Source organism: Pseudorasbora parva, chromosome 20 (assembly GCF_024679245.1).
Source record: "Pseudorasbora parva isolate DD20220531a chromosome 20, ASM2467924v1, whole genome shotgun sequence".
Lineage (NCBI taxonomy): Eukaryota > Metazoa > Chordata > Actinopteri > Cypriniformes > Gobionidae > Pseudorasbora > Pseudorasbora parva.
This window is the reverse complement of record NC_090191.1, coordinates 16,309,145-16,322,524: the sequence shown is the minus strand read 5'-3', so window position 1 is coordinate 16,322,524 and position 13,380 is coordinate 16,309,145. Positions and strand designations below refer to the sequence as shown.

Sequence of the window (13,380 nt, the reverse complement as noted above, 5' to 3'; positions counted from 1 at the left end):
ATTCATGAAATGTCAAGCGAAACATTACATCACTACTGACAAGAAACATCATGAGAATGAAAGAGTTATGTTCAACCTGAACAAAACATTGTAGTGACACTGCCCCATTTTAGGTGAATATGAGAGGAATACTATTACTGCATTTATTCAACATCTGCCCCACAAAATGACTGGATTTCAATCGCATTGCTCAAGAAGGAATGGACAATCACACAAAAGGGTATGAAGAAACCCGCTCTTTTGCCTAAACGCTCTTGTGTGCCAAAAAGCACCACTCTGCCCCGTGTGAGGCTCGAACTCACAACCTTCAGATTATGAGACTGACGCCCTGCCTAACTGCGCCAACGAGGCGTGTGCTGTTGTCAGTGTGAGTGGTGGAGCACTAGCTTCTGGATCATCTGCCATTCGGTGCAGCTCCAAACACGTTGCTCACCGTGCGCTGTCATGTTAGGATGGCCGAGCGTTTTAAGGCGCTGCGTTCAGGTCGCAGTCTCCCCTGGAGGCGTGGGTTCGAATCCCACTTCTGACAGACCTAACCTTTGGTTGCGGGCTCCAGGTAGACTCTTTAACCCTCTGGCAAGTTGACCCAGTAACACACTAATATTGATGAAGCACTGCATTTCAGTTCATGTCAGAGCCAATGGAACACTACGGTACCTCTGACCACCGGCATCGTATGAACTTTAAAGTAACACTTTTGTGCCATGTATGGGATTCTGTGGAATTTCCATGCAGTTTCCAGGGAATGTCATGTCCTGACATTTTATGAAATTGGACATGTTTTATAGAATAGCATTCAATGGAATACCATGTTGCAATGTTTACCGGAATGAGAACTTGTTTATGAAAGGGTATTCATGTTTTGTATGGGGTTTCTTTGGAGGGATGCAATGGGATTCTTGGAGTTTGACTGTGATGTCGTGGACTGAAATTTTGGGGGTGCAGTAGAATTTCATTGCAAGGAATTCCTGGAAATCTCTTGGAATGACATGTCATGGGTTTATGGGCTGTGGGATGGAATGTCATGGAATGAGAATCATGAAATGTCAAGCGAAACATTACATCACTACTGACAAGAAACATCATGAGAATGAAAGAATTATGTTCAACCTGAACAAAACATTGTAGTGACACTGCCCCATTTTAGGTGAATATGAGAGGAATACTATTACTGCATTTATTCAACATCTGCCCTACAAAATGACTGGAATTCAATCGCATTGCTCATGAAGGAATGGACAATCACACAAAAGGGTATGAAGAAACCCGCTCTTTTGCCTAAACGCTCTTGTGTGCTAAAAAGCACAACCCTGCCCCGTGTGAGTCTCGAACTCACGACCTTCAGATTATGAGACTGACGCGCTGCCTAACTGCGCCAACAAGGCATGTGCTGTGGCCAGTGTGAGTGGTGGAGCACTAGCTTCTGGATCATCTGCCATTCGGGGCAGCTCCAAACACGCTGCTCACCGTGCGCTGTCATGTCAGGATGGCCGAGCGGTCTAAGGCGCTGCGTTCAGGTCGCAGTCTCCCCTGGAGGCGTGGGTTCGAATCCCACTTCTGACAGACCTAACCTTTGGTTGCGGGCTCCAGGTAGACTCTTTAACCCTCTGGCAAGTTGACCCAGTAACACGCTAATATTGACGAAGCACTGCAATTCAGTTCATGTCAGAGCCAATGGAACACTACGGTACCTCTGACCACCGGCATTGCATGAACTTTAAAGTAACACTTTTGTGCCATGTATGGGATTCTGTGGAATTTTCATGCAGTTTCCAGGGAATGTCATGTCCTGACATTTCATGAAATTGGACATGTTTTATAGAATAGCATTCAATGGAATAACATGTTGTGATGTTTACCGGAATGAGAACTTGTTTATGAAAGGGTATTCATGTTTTGTTTGGGGTTTCTTTGGAGGGATGCAATGGGATTCTTGGAGTTTGACTGTGATGTCATGGACTGAAATTTTGGGGGTGCAGTAGAATTTCATGGCAAGGAATTCCTGGAAATCTCTTGGAATGACATGTCATGGATTTATGGGCTGTGGGATGGAATGTCATGGAATGAGAATCATGAAATGTTTGGGGTTTCTTTGGAGGGATGCAATGGGATTCTTGGAGTTTGACTGTGATGTCATGGACTGAAATTTTGGGGGTGCAGTAGAATTTCATGGCAAGGAATTCCTGGAAATCTCTTGGAATGACATGTCATGGATTTATGGGCTGTGGGATGGAATGTCATGGAATGAGAATCATGAAATGTCAAGCGAAACATTACATCACTACTGACAAGAAACATCATGAGAATGAAAGAATTATGTTCAACCTGAACAAAACATTGTAGTGACACTGCCCCATTTTAGGTGAATATGAGAGGAATACTATTACTGCATTTATTCAACATCTGCCCTACAAAATGACTGGAATTCAATCGCATTGCTCATGAAGGAATGGACAATCACACAAAAGGGTATGAAGAAACCCGCTCTTTTGCCTGAACGCTCTTGTGTGCTAAAAAGCACAACTCTGCCCCGTGTGAGGCTCGAACTCACGACCTTCAGATTATGAGACTGACGCGCTGCCTAACTGCGCCAACGAGGCATGTGCTGTGGCCAGTGTGAGTGGTGGAGCACTAGCTTCTGGATCATCTGCCATTCGGTGCAGCTCCAAACACGCTGCTCACCGTGCACTGTCATGTCAGGATGGCCGAGCGGTCTAAGGCGCTGCGTTCAGGTCGCAGTCTCCCCTGGAGGCGTGGGTTCGAATCCCACTTCTGACAAACCTAACCTTTGGTTGCGGGCTCCAGGTAGACTCTTTAACCCTCTGGCAAGTTGACCCAGTAACACGCTAATATTGACGAAGCACTGCAATTCAGTTCATGTCAGAGCCAATGGAACACTACGGTACCTCTGACCACCGGCATCGCATGAACTTTAAAGTAACACTTTTGTGCCATGTATGGGATTCTGTGGAATTTTCATGCAGTTTCCAGGGAATGTCATGTCCTGACATTTCATGAAATTGGACATGTTTTATAGAATAGCATTCAATGGAATAACATGTTGTGATGTTTACCGGAATGAGAACTTGTTTATGAAAGGGTATTCATGTTTTGTTTGGGGTTTCTTTGGAGGGATGCAATGGGATTCTTGGAGTTTGACTGTGATGTCATGGACTGAAATTTTGGGGGTGCAGTAGAATTTCATAACATGGAATTCCTGGAAATCTCTTGGAATGACATGTCATGGGTTTATGGGCTGTGGGATGGAATGTCATGGAATGAGATTCATGGCATGTCAAGCGAAACATTACATCACTACTGACAAGAAACGTCATGAGAATGAAAGAATTATGTTCAGACTGAACAAAACATTGTAGTGACACTGCCCCAGTTTAGGTTAATATGAGAGGAATACTATTTCTGCATTTATTCAACATCTGCCCTACAAAATGACTGGATTTCAATCGCATTGCTCATGAAGGAATGGACAATCACACAAAAGGGTATGAAGAAACCCGCTCTTTTGCCTAAACGCTCTTGTGTGCCAAAAAGCACCACTCTGCCCCGTGTGAGGCTCGAACTCACGACCTTCAGATTATGAGACTGACGCGCTGCCTAACTGCGCCAACAAGGCATGTGCTGTGGCCAGTGTGAGTGGTGGAGCACTAGCTTCTGGATCATCTGCCATTCGGTGCAGCTCCAAACACGCTGCTCACCGTGAGCTGTCATGTCAGGATGGCCGAGCGGTCTAAGGCGCTGCGTTCAGGTCGCAGTCTCCCCTGGAGGCGTGGGTTCGAATCCCACTTCTGACAGACCTAACCTTTGGTTGCGGGCTCCAGGTAGAGTCTTTAACCCTCTGGCAAGTTGACCCAGTAACACACTAATATTGACGAAGCACTGCATTTCAGTTCATGTCAAAGCCAATGGAACACTACGGTACCTCTGACCACCGGCATCGTATGAACTTTAAAGTAACACTTTTGTGCCATGTATGGGATTCTGTGGAATTTCCATGCAGTTTCCAGGGAATGTCATGTCCTGACATTTCATGAAATTGGACATGTTTTATAGAATAGCATTCAATGGAATACCATGTTGTGATGTTTACCAGAATGAGAACTTGTTTATGAAAGGGTATTCATGTTTTGTTTGGGGTTTCTTTGGAGGGATGCAATGGGATTCTTGGAGTTTGACTGTGATGTCATGGACTGAAATTTTGGGGGTGCAGTAGAATTTCATGGCAAGGAATTCCTGGAAATCTCTTGGAATGACATGTCATGGGTTTATGGGCTGTGGGATGGAATGTCATGGAATGAGATTCATGGCATGTCAAGCGAAACATTACATCACTACTGACAAGAAACGTCATGAGAATGAAAGAATTATGTTCAGACTGAACAAAACATTGTAGTGACACTGCCCCATTTTAGGTGAATATGAGAGGAATACTATTACTGCATTTATTCAACATCTGCCCTACAAAATGACTGGATTTCAATCGCATTGCTCATGAAGGAATGGACAATCACACAAAAGGGTATGAAGAAACCCGCTCTTTTGCCTAAACGCTCTTGTGTGCCAAAAAGCACCAATCTGCCCCGTGTGAGGCTCGAACTCACGACCTTCAGATTATGAGACTGACGCGCTGCCTAACTGCGCCAACGAGGCATGTGCTGTGGTCAGTGTGAGTGGTGGAGCACTAGCTTCTGGATCATCTGCCATTCGGTAGAGCTCCAAACACGCTGCTCACCGTGCGCTTTCATGTCAGGATGGCCGAGCGGTCTAAGGCGCTGCGTTCAGGTCGCAGTCTCCCCTGGAGGCGTGGGTTCGAATCCCACTTCTGACAGACCTAACCTTTGGTTGCGGGCTCCAGGTAGAGTCTTTAACCCTCTGGCAAGTTGACCCAGTAACACACTAATATTGATGAAGCACTGCATTTCAGTTCATGTCAAAGCCAATGGAACACTACGGTACCTCTGACCACCGGCATCGTATGAACTTTAAAGTAACACTTTTGTGCCATGTATGGGATTCTGTGGAATTTCCATGCAGTTTCCAGGGAATGTCATGTCCTGACATTTCATGAAATTGGACATGTTTTATAGAATAGCATTCAATGGAATACCATGTTGTGATGTTTACCGGAATGAGAACTTGTTTATGAAAGGGTATTCATGTTTTGTTTGGGGTTTCTTTGGAGGGATGCAATGGGATTCTTGGAGTTTGACTGTGATGTCATGGACTGAAATTTTGGGGGTGCAGTAGAATTTCATGGCAAGGAATTCCTGGAAATCTCTTGGAATGACATGTCATGGGTTTATGGGCTGTGGGATGGAATGTCATGGAATGAGATTCATGGCATGTCAAGCGAAACATTACATCACTACTGACAAGAAACGTCATGAGAATGAAAGAATTATGTTCAGACTGAACAAAACATTGTAGTGACACTGCCCCATTTTAGGTGAATATGAGAGGAATACTATTACTGCATTTATTCAACATCTGCCCTACAAAATGACTGGATTTCAATCGCATTGCTCATGAAGGAATGGACAATCACACAAAAGGGTATGAAGAAACCCGCTCTTTTGCCTAAACGCTCTTGTGTGCCAAAAAGCACCAATCTGCCCCGTGTGAGGCTCGAACTCACGACCTTCAGATTATGAGACTGACGCGCTGCCTAACTGCGCCAACGAGGCATGTGCTGTGGTCAGTGTGAGTGGTGGAGCACTAGCTTCTGGATCATCTGCCATTCGGTAGAGCTCCAAACACGCTGCTCACCGTGCGCTTTCATGTCAGGATGGCCGAGCGGTCTAAGGCGCTGCGTTCAGGTCGCAGTCTCCCCTGGAGGCGTGGGTTCGAATCCCACTTCTGACAGACCTAACCTTTGGTTGCGGGCTCCAGGTAGACTCTTTAACCCTCTGGCAAGTTGACCCAGTAACACGCTAATATTGACGAAGCACTGCAATTCAGTTCATGTCAGAGCCAATGGAACACTACGGTACCTCTGACCACCGGCATCGCATGAACTTTAAAGTAACACTTTTGTGCCATGTATGGGATTCTGTGGAATTTTCATGCAGTTTCCAGGGAATGTCATGTCCTGACATTTCATGAAATTGGACATGTTTTATAGAATAGCATTCAATGGAATAACATGTTGTGATGTTTACCGGAATGAGAACTTGTTTATGAAAGGGAATTCATGTTTTGTTTGGGGTTTCTTTGGAGGGATGCAATGGGATTCTTGGAGTTTGACTGTGATGTCATGGACTGAAATTTTGGGGGTGCAGTAGAATTTCATGGCAAGGAATTCCTGGAAATCTCTTGGAATGACATGTCATGGGTTTATGGGCTGTGGGATGGAATGTCATGGAATGAGATTCATGGCATGTCAAGCGAAACATTACATCACTACTGACAAGAAACGTCATGAGAATGAAAGAATTATGTTCAGACTGAACAAAACATTGTAGTGACACTGCCCCAGTTTAGGTGAATATGAGAGGAATACTATTTCTGCATTTATTCAACATCTGCCCTACAAAATGACTGGATTTCAATCGCATTGCTCATGAAGGAATGGACAATCACACAAAAGGGTATGAAGAAACCCGCTCTTTTGCCTAAACGCTCTTGTGTGCCAAAAAGCACCCCTCTGCCCCGTGTGAGGCTCGAACTCACGACCTTCAGATTATGAGACTGACGCGCTGCCTAACTGCGCCAACGAGGCATGTGCTGTGGCCAGTGTGAGTGGTGGAGCACTAGCTTCTGGATCATCTGCCATTCGGTGCAGCTCCAAACACGCTGCTCACCGTGAACTGTAATGTCAGGATGGCCGAGCGGTCTAAGGCGCTGCGTTCAGGTCGCAGTCTCCCCTGGAGGCGTGGGTTCGAATCCCACTTCTGACAGACCTAACCTTTGGTTGCGGGCTCCAGGTAGACTCTTTAACCCTCTGGCAAGTTGACCCAGTAACACGCTAATATTGACGAAGCACTGCAATTCAGTTCATGTCAAAGCCAATGGAACACTACGGTACGTCTGACCACCGGCATCGCATGAACTTTAAAGTAACACTTTTGTGCCATGTATGGGATTTTGTGGAATTTTCATGCAGTGTCCAGGGAATGTCATGTCCTGACATTTCATGAAATTGGACATGTTTTATAGAATAGCATTCAATGGAATACCATGTTGTGATGTTTACCGGAATGAGAACTTGTTTATGAAAGGGTATTCATGTTTTGTTTGGGGTTTCTTTGGAGGGATGCAATGGGATTCTTGGAGTTTGACTGTGATGTCATGGACTGAAATTTTGGGGGTGCAGTAGAATTTCATGGCAAGGAATTCCTGGAAATCTCTTGGAATGACATGTCATGGGTTTATGGGCTGTGGGATGGAATGTCATGGAATGAGATTCATGGCATGTCAAGCGAAACATTACATCACTACTGACAAGAAACGTCATGAGAATGAAAGAATTATGTTCAGACTGAACAAAACATTGTAGTGACACTGCCCCATTTTAGGTGAATATGAGAGGAATACTATTACTGCATTTATTCAACATCTGCCCTACAAAATGACTGGATTTCAATAGCATTGCTCATGAAGGAATGGACAATCACACAAAAGGGTATGAAGAAACCCGCTCTTTTGCCTAAACGCTCTTGTGTGCCAAAAAGCACCACTATGCCCCGTGTGAGGCTCAAACTCACGACCTTCAGATTATGAGACTGACGCGCTGCCTAACTGCACCAACAAGGCATGTGCTGTGGCCAGTGTGAGTGGTGGAGCACTAGCTTCTGGATCATCTGCCATTCGGTGCAGCTCCAAACACGCTGCTCACCGTGAGCTGTCATGTCAGGATGGCCGAGCGGTCTAAGGCGCTGCGTTCAGGTCGCAGTCTCCCCTGGAGGCGTGGGTTCGAATCCCACTTCTGACAGACCTAACCTTTGGTTGCGGGCTCCAGGTAGAGTCTTTAACCCTCTGGCAAGTTGACCCAGTAACACACTAATATTGACGAAGCACTGCATTTCAGTTCATGTCAAAGCCAATGGAACACTACGGTACCTCTGACCACCGGCATCGTATGAACTTTAAAGTAACACTTTTGTGCCATGTATGGAATTCTGTGGAATTTCCATGCAGTTTCCAGGGAATGTCATGTCCTGACATTTCATGAAATTGGACATGTTTTATAGAATAGCATTCAATGGAATACCATGTTGTGATGTTTACCGGAATGAGAACTTGTTTATGAAAGGGTATTCATGTTTTGTTTGGGGTTTCTTTGGAGGGATGCAATGGGATTCTTGGAGTTTGACTGTGATGTCATGGACTGAAATTTTGGGGGTGCAGTAGAATTTCATGGCAAGGAATTCCTGGAAATCTCTTGGAATGACATGTCATGGGTTTATGGGCTGTGGGATGGAATGTCATGGAATGAGATTCATGGCATGTCAAGCGAAACATTACATCACTACTGACAAGAAACGTCATGAGAATGAAAGAATTATGTTCAGACTGAACAAAACATTGTAGTGACACTGCCCCATTTTAGGTGAATATGAGAGGAATACTATTACTGCATTTGTTCAACATCTGCCCTACAAAATGACTGGATTTCAATCGCATTGCTCATGAAGGAATGGACAATCACACAAAAGGGTATGAAGAAACCCGCTCTTTTGCCTAAACGCTCTTGTGTGCCAAAAAGCACCACTCTGCCCCGTGTGAGGCTCGAACTCACGACCTTCAGATTATGAGACTGACGCGCTGCCTAACTGCGCCAACGAGGCATGTGCTGTGGTCAGTGTGAGTGGTGGAGCACTAGCTTCTGGATCATCTGCCATTCGGAGCAGCTCCAAACACGCTGCTCACCGTGAGCTGTCATGTCAGGATGGCCGAGCGGTCTAAGGCGCTGCGTTCAGGTTGCAGTCTCCCCTGGAGGCGTGGGTTCGAATCCCACTTCTGACAGATCTAACCTTTGGTTGTGGGCTCCAGGTAGAGTCTTTAACCCTCTGGCAAGTTGACCCAGTAACAAGCTAAAATTGACGAAGCACTGCAATTCAGTTCATGTCAGAGCCAATGGAACACTACGGTACCTCTGACCACCGGCATCGCATGAACTTTAAAGTAACACTTTTGTGCCATGTATGGGATTCTGTGGAATTTTCATGCAGTTTCCAGGGAATGTCATGTCCTGACATTTCATGAAATTGGACATGTTTTATAGAATAGCATTCAATGGAATACCATGTTGTGATGTTTACCGGAATGAGAACTTGTTTATGAAAGGGTATTCATGTTTTGTTTGGGGTTTCTTTGGAGGGATGCAATGGGATTCTTGGAGTTTGACTGTGATGTCATGGACTGAAATTTTGGGGGTGCAGTAGAATTTCATGGCAAGGAATTCCTGGAAATCTCTTGGAATGACATGTCATGGGTTTATGGGCTGTGGGATGGAATGTCATGGAATGAGATTCATGGCATGTCAAGCGAAACATTACATCACTACTGACAAGAAACGTCATGAGAATGAAAGAATTATGTTCAGACTGAACAAACATTTGTAGTGACACTGCCCCAGTTTAGGTTAATATGAGAGGAATACTATTTCTGCATTTATTCAACATCTGCCCTACAAAATGACTGGATTTCAATCGCATTGCTCATGAAGGAATGGACAATCACACAAAAGGGTATGAAGAAACCCGCTCTTTTGCCTAAACGCTCTTGTGTGCCAAAAAGCCTCACTTTGCCCCGTGTGAGGCTCGAACTCACGACCTTCAGATTATGAGACTGCCGCGCTGCCTAACTGCGCCAACGAGGCATGTGCTGTGGCCAGTGTGAGTGGTGAAGCACTAGCTTCTGGATCATCTGCCATTCGGTGCAGCTCCAAACACGCTGCTCACCGTGCACTGTAATGTCAGGATGGCCGAGCTAAGGCGCTGCGTTCAGGTCACAGTCTCCCCTGGAGGCGTGGGTTCGAATCCCACTTCTGACAGACCTAACCTTTGGTTGCGGGCTCCAGGTAGAGTCTTTAACCCTCTGGCAAGTTGACCCAGTAACACACTAATATTGATGAAGCACTGCATTTCAGTTCATGTCAGATCCAATGGAACACTACGGTACCTCTGACCACCGGCATCGTATGAACTTTAAAGTAACACTTTTGTGCCATGTATGGGATTCTGTGGAATTTCCATGCAGTTTCCAGGGAATGTCATGTCCTGACATTTTATGAAATTGGACATGTTTTATAGAATAGCATTCAATGGAATACCATGTTGCGATGTTTACCGGAATGAGAACTTGTTTATGAAAGGGTATTCATGTTTTGTTTGGGGTTTCTTTGGAGGGATGCAATGGGATTCTTGGAGTTTGACTGTGATGTCGTGGACTGAAATTTTGGGGGTGCAGTAGAATTTAATTGCAAGGAATTCCTGGAAATCTCTTGGAATGACATGTCATGGATTTATGGGCTGTGGGATGGAATGTCATGGAATGAGAATCATGAAATGTCAAGCGAAACATTACATCACTACTGACAAGAAACATCATGAGAATGAAAGAATTATGTTCAACCTGAACAAAACATTGTAGTGACACTGCCCCATTTTAGGTGAATATGAGAGGAATACTATTACTGCATTTATTCAACATCTGCCCTACAAAATGACTGGAATTCAATCGCATTGCTCATGAAGGAATGGACAATCACACAAAAGGGTATGAAGAAACCCGCTCTTTTGCCTGAACGCTCTTGTGTGCTAAAAAGCACAACTCTGCCCCGTGTGAGGCTCGAACTCACGACCTTCAGATTATGAGACTGACGCACTGCCTAACTACGCCAACGAGGCATGTGCTGTGGCCAGTGTGAGTGGTGGAGCACTAGCTTCTGGATCAGCTGCCATTCGGTGCAGCTCCAAACACGCTGCTCACCGTGCGCTGTCATGTCAGGATGGCCGAGCGGTCTAAGGCGCTGCGTTCAGGTCGCAGTCGCCCCTGGAGGCGTGGGTTCGAATCCCACTTCTGACAGACCTAACCTTTGGTTGCGGGCTCCAGGTAGACTCTTTAACCCTCTGGCAAGTTGACCCAGTAACACGCTAATATTGACGAAGCACTGCAATTCAGTTCATGTCAGAGCCAATGGAACACTACGGTACCTCTGACCACCGGCATCGCATGAACTTTAAAGTAACACTTTTGTGCCATGTATGGGATTCTGTGGAATTTTCATGCAGTTTCCAGGGAATGTCATGTCCTGACATTTCATGAAATTGGACATGTTTTATAGAATAGCATTCAATGGAATAACATGTTGTGATGTTTACCGGAATGAGAACTTGTTTATGAAAGGGTATTCATGTTTTGTTTGGGGTTTCTTTGGAGGGATGCAATGGGATTCTTGGAGTTTGACTGTGATGTCATGGACTGAAATTTTGGGGGTGCAGTAGAATTTCATTGCAAGGAATTCCTGGAAATCTCTTGGAATGACATGTCATGGGTTTATGGGCTGTGGGATGGAATGTCATGGAATGAGATTCATGGCATGTCAAGCGAAACATTACATCACTACTGACAAGAAACGTCATGAGAATGAAAGAATTATGTTCAGACTGAACAAAACATTGTAGTGACACTGCCCCAGTTTAGGTGAATATGAGAGGAATACTATTTCTGCATTTATTCAACATCTGCCCTACAAAATGACTGGATTTCAATCGCATTGCTCATGAAGGAATGGACAATCACACAAAAGGGTATGAAGAAACCCGCTCTTTTGCCTAAACGCTCTTGTGTGCCAAAAAGCCTCACTTTGCCCCGTGTGAGGCTCGAACTCACGACCTTCAGATTATGAGACTGCCGCGCTGCCTAACTGCGCCAACGAGGCATGTGCTGTGGCCAGTGTGAGTGGTGAAGCACTAGCTTCTGGATCATCTGCCATTCGGTGCAGCTCCAAACACGCTGCTCACCGTGCACTGTAATGTCAGGATGGCCGAGCTAAGGCGCTGCGTTCAGGTCACAGTCTCCCCTGGAGGCGTGGGTTCGAATCCCACTTCTGACAGACCTAACCTTTGGTTGCGGGCTCCAGGTAGAGTCTTTAACCCTCTGGCAAGTTGACCCAGTAACACACTAATATTGATGAAGCACTGCATTTCAGTTCATGTCAGATCCAATGGAACACTACGGTACCTCTGACCACCGGCATCGTATGAACTTTAAAGTAACACTTTTGTGCCATGTATGGGATTCTGTGGAATTTCCATGCAGTTTCCAGGGAATGTCATGTCCTGACATTTTATGAAATTGGACATGTTTTATAGAATAGCATTCAATGGAATACCATGTTGCGATGTTTACCGGAATGAGAACTTGTTTATGAAAGGGTATTCATGTTTTGTTTGGGGTTTCTTTGGAGGGATGCAATGGGATTCTTGGAGTTTGACTGTGATGTCGTGGACTGAAATTTTGGGGGTGCAGTAGAATTTAATTGCAAGGAATTCCTGGAAATCTCTTGGAATGACATGTCATGGATTTATGGGCTGTGGGATGGAATGTCATGGAATGAGAATCATGAAATGTCAAGCGAAACATTACATCACTACTGACAAGAAACATCATGAGAATGAAAGAATTATGTTCAACCTGAACAAAACATTGTAGTGACACTGCCCCATTTTAGGTGAATATGAGAGGAATACTATTACTGCATTTATTCAACATCTGCCCTACAAAATGACTGGAATTCAATCGCATTGCTCATGAAGGAATGGACAATCACACAAAAGGGTATGAAGAAACCCGCTCTTTTGCCTGAACGCTCTTGTGTGCTAAAAAGCACAACTCTGCCCCGTGTGAGGCTCGAACTCACGACCTTCAGATTATGAGACTGACGCACTGCCTAACTACGCCAACGAGGCATGTGCTGTGGCCAGTGTGAGTGGTGGATCACTAGCTTCTGGATCAGCTGCCATTCGGTGCAGCTCCAAACACGCTGCTCACCGTGCGCTGTCATGTCAGGATGGCCGAGCGGTCTAAGGCGCTGCGTTCAGGTCGCAGTCGCCCCTGGAGGCGTGGGTTCGAATCCCACTTCTGACAGACCTAACCTTTGGTTGCGGGCTCCAGGTAGACTCTTTAACCCTCTGGCAAGTTGACCCAGTAACACGCTAATATTGACGAAGCACTGCAATTCAGTTCATGTCAGAGCCAATGGAACACTACGGTACTAAGGAATTCCTGGAAATCTCTTGGAATGACATGTCATGGGTTTATGGGCTGTGGGATGGAATGTCATGGAATGAGATTCATGGCATGTCAAGCGAAACATTACATCACTACTGACAAGAAACGTCATGAGAATGAAAGAAT

At 45.3% G+C, this 13,380-nt stretch overlaps 17 non-coding genes across 17 annotated transcripts; 8 read left to right on the top strand and 9 right to left on the bottom strand.

Annotated features, from left to right (window-relative positions):
• Nucleotides 1–1,311: 1,311 nt before the first annotated feature.
• trnam-cau (transfer RNA methionine (anticodon CAU)) lies at nucleotides 1,312–1,385 on the bottom strand. Its single transcript has one exon. It is a non-coding gene; the product is annotated as a tRNA-Met (tRNA).
• Nucleotides 1,386–1,480: 95 nt separating this feature from the next.
• On the top strand, nucleotides 1,481–1,563 carry trnal-cag (transfer RNA leucine (anticodon CAG)). The gene has a single exon. It is a non-coding gene; the product is annotated as a tRNA-Leu (tRNA).
• Nucleotides 1,564–2,526: 963 nt separating this feature from the next.
• trnam-cau (transfer RNA methionine (anticodon CAU)) lies at nucleotides 2,527–2,600 on the bottom strand. Its single transcript has one exon. It is a non-coding gene; the product is annotated as a tRNA-Met (tRNA).
• A 95-nt stretch (nucleotides 2,601–2,695) lies between these two features.
• Nucleotides 2,696–2,778, top strand: trnal-cag (transfer RNA leucine (anticodon CAG)). The gene has a single exon. It is a non-coding gene; the product is annotated as a tRNA-Leu (tRNA).
• A 782-nt stretch (nucleotides 2,779–3,560) lies between these two features.
• trnam-cau (transfer RNA methionine (anticodon CAU)) lies at nucleotides 3,561–3,634 on the bottom strand. Its single transcript has one exon. It is a non-coding gene; the product is annotated as a tRNA-Met (tRNA).
• Nucleotides 3,635–3,729: 95 nt separating this feature from the next.
• Nucleotides 3,730–3,812, top strand: trnal-cag (transfer RNA leucine (anticodon CAG)). The gene has a single exon. It is a non-coding gene; the product is annotated as a tRNA-Leu (tRNA).
• Nucleotides 3,813–4,594: 782 nt separating this feature from the next.
• Nucleotides 4,595–4,668, bottom strand: trnam-cau (transfer RNA methionine (anticodon CAU)). The gene has a single exon. It is a non-coding gene; the product is annotated as a tRNA-Met (tRNA).
• Nucleotides 4,669–4,763: 95 nt separating this feature from the next.
• Nucleotides 4,764–4,846, top strand: trnal-cag (transfer RNA leucine (anticodon CAG)). Its single transcript has one exon. It is a non-coding gene; the product is annotated as a tRNA-Leu (tRNA).
• Nucleotides 4,847–5,628: 782 nt separating this feature from the next.
• On the bottom strand, nucleotides 5,629–5,702 carry trnam-cau (transfer RNA methionine (anticodon CAU)). The gene has a single exon. It is a non-coding gene; the product is annotated as a tRNA-Met (tRNA).
• Nucleotides 5,703–5,797: 95 nt separating this feature from the next.
• On the top strand, nucleotides 5,798–5,880 carry trnal-cag (transfer RNA leucine (anticodon CAG)). The gene has a single exon. It is a non-coding gene; the product is annotated as a tRNA-Leu (tRNA).
• A 782-nt stretch (nucleotides 5,881–6,662) lies between these two features.
• trnam-cau (transfer RNA methionine (anticodon CAU)) lies at nucleotides 6,663–6,736 on the bottom strand. Its single transcript has one exon. It is a non-coding gene; the product is annotated as a tRNA-Met (tRNA).
• Nucleotides 6,737–6,831: 95 nt separating this feature from the next.
• Nucleotides 6,832–6,914, top strand: trnal-cag (transfer RNA leucine (anticodon CAG)). The gene has a single exon. It is a non-coding gene; the product is annotated as a tRNA-Leu (tRNA).
• Nucleotides 6,915–7,865: 951 nt separating this feature from the next.
• trnal-cag (transfer RNA leucine (anticodon CAG)) lies at nucleotides 7,866–7,948 on the top strand. Its single transcript has one exon. It is a non-coding gene; the product is annotated as a tRNA-Leu (tRNA).
• Nucleotides 7,949–8,730: 782 nt separating this feature from the next.
• On the bottom strand, nucleotides 8,731–8,804 carry trnam-cau (transfer RNA methionine (anticodon CAU)). Its single transcript has one exon. It is a non-coding gene; the product is annotated as a tRNA-Met (tRNA).
• A 95-nt stretch (nucleotides 8,805–8,899) lies between these two features.
• Nucleotides 8,900–8,982, top strand: trnal-cag (transfer RNA leucine (anticodon CAG)). Its single transcript has one exon. It is a non-coding gene; the product is annotated as a tRNA-Leu (tRNA).
• Nucleotides 8,983–10,794: 1,812 nt separating this feature from the next.
• trnam-cau (transfer RNA methionine (anticodon CAU)) lies at nucleotides 10,795–10,868 on the bottom strand. Its single transcript has one exon. It is a non-coding gene; the product is annotated as a tRNA-Met (tRNA).
• Nucleotides 10,869–12,858: 1,990 nt separating this feature from the next.
• Nucleotides 12,859–12,932, bottom strand: trnam-cau (transfer RNA methionine (anticodon CAU)). The gene has a single exon. It is a non-coding gene; the product is annotated as a tRNA-Met (tRNA).
• Between the last annotated feature and the right edge of the window lie 448 nt (nucleotides 12,933–13,380).